The 3,134-nt window shown below is 39.9% G+C and overlaps 1 pseudogene; it reads left to right on the top strand.

Moving 5' to 3' along the window:
* The first annotated feature begins 908 nt into the window (after nucleotides 1-908).
* LOC115077583 lies at nucleotides 909-1,862 on the top strand (annotated as a pseudogene).
* The last annotated feature ends 1,272 nt before the right edge of the window (nucleotides 1,863-3,134 follow it).

Genomic DNA, 3,134 nt, shown 5'->3' with positions numbered 1-3,134 from the left:
GAACCTGGCAAGTACCCAAAAACTAAGTCTATTAGAATTAGGGAGTTGAATGTGTGCTTTTGATGTTCTTGCCCAAAGTAAAATAAAAAATGAGATCTTTCTTACATTAATCATGGCTTCCTCTTTCCCCATTCTCTCCTTCAATTATATCAAGAGCAGATTGCACCAAGATTTGGTTGAGTTTTATTCTGACATGATTTACCCCCATGGCTAAAAAGAAAAGTCGCTCATTTCCTTGCTGTTCTGTCCGTGTCCTAGTCTATCCCTCCTCCTAGTTGGAGGCCCTTCTCTGTGTCCCCATCACCATGGGGCTAAGGTTCATGACAGTGAAGCTTTCTGGGCCTAAGATCATCCCTGCAGCTGATGGCCAATGAAATTGTATTCTATCAGATCTGTTCCAATGTCAGAATTTCTTGTTTTCCAGCAGGGATAACAGGGAAACACAACTGATCCTTAGGAATCAATCCACAGATTTTCTTTCTTCCTGTCTGCCTCTGGGATTCTTGCAGATCTCTGCAAATTATCAGAAAACACTTTGGGAGAAACTGGGGGCTATAGATGGTCCTTAGATGCAAAAACAAAATTGGCTGGTCAGTGATTGTTGGGTGCTCCCTGCTTTGTTTTCTGTTTGTTGTCACATTTTTATTAAAGCTTTCTCTTCCTGTACATGAATGTGGAGTAGCGAATGTGCAGGTTGAAAAAAAAAAAGAAATGCACTTCTTAATTGATCTCAAATGTGCAGCTAAGTTAAACTGTTCATTAAGTGTATTCTCAATTGGGGAGACCCGTGATTTTTATCAGTTATTCATGTTATTATTTGCAAGTGTAATAGTACAAGTTTTCTCTATATTGGTTTCATTTAGTACAAACACTTTCTTCTATTTTTTTTCTCCATAGAATGCAAGTCAATGGAAATAGGAAATAGAACTGCAGTGACAGAATTCATTCTCCTGGGATTCACAGATGTGCCAGAGTTGCAGAAGTTTCTCTTCGCACTGTTTTCTCTTTTCTACCTGATCACCTTGGTGGGTAATCTCACTATAGTCATGTTGGTGATCACGGATCCCCACCTGCACAGCCCCATGTACTTTCTCCTGGCTAACTTGTCCTTGCTGGATATCTTCTATTCAACTGTCACAGTTCCTAAACTTTTGGTGAACTTCCTGTCAGAAAGTAAAACCATCACCTTCCAGGGGTGCATCACACAGCTACATTTCTTCCATTTCTTTGGGAGTGCAGAGGCAATGATTCTTGGTGCTATGTCATATGACCGCTATGTGGCAATCTGTAATCCCTTGCGGTATTCCATTCTTATGAATCGAAAAGTCTGTATTCTTATGTCAGCAGCTACTTGGATAACTGGGTTCCTCTATTCATTGTTACATACTGTGTTAACATCCAGGTTACCTTTTTGTCAATACAATAAAATAAGTCACTTCTACTGTGATATTAAACCCCTGTTGAAACTTGCATGCACCAACACTCAACTCAATGAGCGCCTGGTGACCCTTATTACTGGATTCATAGCACTTAGCTCCTTTATGTTAATCATGACATCTTATGCTTATATAACCTCGTCTATTCTCAAAATGCGTTCAGTCCATGGAAGACAGAAAGCCATCTCTACTTGTGCCTCCCATCTTGACTGTTGTTCTTTTCTACTATAGGCACAGCATTCACTACGTACCTGAGACCCCTCTTCTGAGCATTCACTTGAACAAGATAAAGTTTCTGCAATTTTCTTCACAGTCTTAACCCCAACTTTGAACCCCATTATCTATACTCTGAGGAACAAAGAGGTAAAAAGCTCCTTCAGAAGATCAATGCTCAGAAAAGCATTTTTTGATAAATTGTTAATATAATTCATAAAAGTTCCATGTCACTGGATTCATATCCACCATCTTATTTTTGAATTCTGAGTATCTTGACAGCTTAACAATTTCTTCTGTATCATAATACTCACATTTGTGTGGGTTTCCTGCATGCTAACAGCAACCTGTGTCCTGCCTGGGATTACTGTTCCATCTCTGAAATAAAATAATTTAGCTCTGGAATTCATTGCCAGAGGAATTGGTTAAGGCCGGGTTTAAAAATGATTTGGACAAATTCCTGGAAGAAAAGTCCATAAACTGTTATTAATCAGGTAGACTTGAGAAATAGCCACCACCTATCACTGCGTGTTAGTAACATGGATAATATTTATTGCATGGAATCTTGCCAGGTACTTATGTCCTGGATTGGCCATTGTTGGAAAGAGGATATTGTGCTTGGTCTGACCCAGTATGGCAGTTCTTGTTATTATATTCTTAAACTTGTATTACTCAGGCTGATTGTCATAGAGCAACTTCCCAGGGTGATTTAATGCAAAGCATTTTAATGTAGATTGTCATTTCTGTTTTATTATTCATTGCCTCAATTCCATAGCCTGCTTTTCATGCAAGACACTGAGTTTCCTATGTAACACCAGATTTAAAGCATGGGGGTACTTGCCAGGTTCTTATGGCCTGGATTGTCCCCTGTTGGAAACAGGATGCTGGGCTTGATGGACCCTTGGTCTGACCCAGGATGGCAATTTCTTATGTTCTTATGGGGTAAATTAAGGCAAATGAATGCAAACAGACTGAAACTTTGCTTGCATGCTTTTGATACAGCTCTTTTTTTTTTACCAAGGTTTTAGTTTCTTGCTAACCTGAAAGAGAACAAATTCCACAGAGAAGAGCAGACTGCAAACAGGTTCATGGGCTCTTCCCACGCAAATCTATTGTTGCTACAGTACACACTTCCGATATAGAATTCCCCTTTTGGCACTTGAAAGCAGATTGGGTTCAGGTATTGTAGAGGTTTCCCATTAGAAAGCTAATACTGAAAATCCGTGCTAGCTGCCTAAGGGGGTCATTTTCCAAGGAGTTACCGCAGGAGATAATTCCGCAAATCGTGCTAACAGCCGTTAATGCGATTGTAAACTTTTAATTTAGTATTCAGGGGGCAGAGCATATGTTAAGTAGGAAATAGTTATCATGTGGCGCAGTGTTAGCACGTTGTGCGCTAGAGGCTGGTAAAGGTTTAGCGCAGTTCACAATGTTTCTGGCCATCCTGTTTCAGTGTTGAGAGAGAGAGAGAGAGAGAGAGAGAGA

The sequence above is a fragment of the Rhinatrema bivittatum genome, chromosome 16 (assembly GCF_901001135.1).
Source record: "Rhinatrema bivittatum chromosome 16, aRhiBiv1.1, whole genome shotgun sequence".
Taxonomy (NCBI): Eukaryota; Metazoa; Chordata; class Amphibia; order Gymnophiona; family Rhinatrematidae; genus Rhinatrema; species Rhinatrema bivittatum.
The sequence above is the reverse complement of the archived record's forward strand: the minus strand, read 5'-3'. Positions and strand labels throughout refer to the sequence as shown.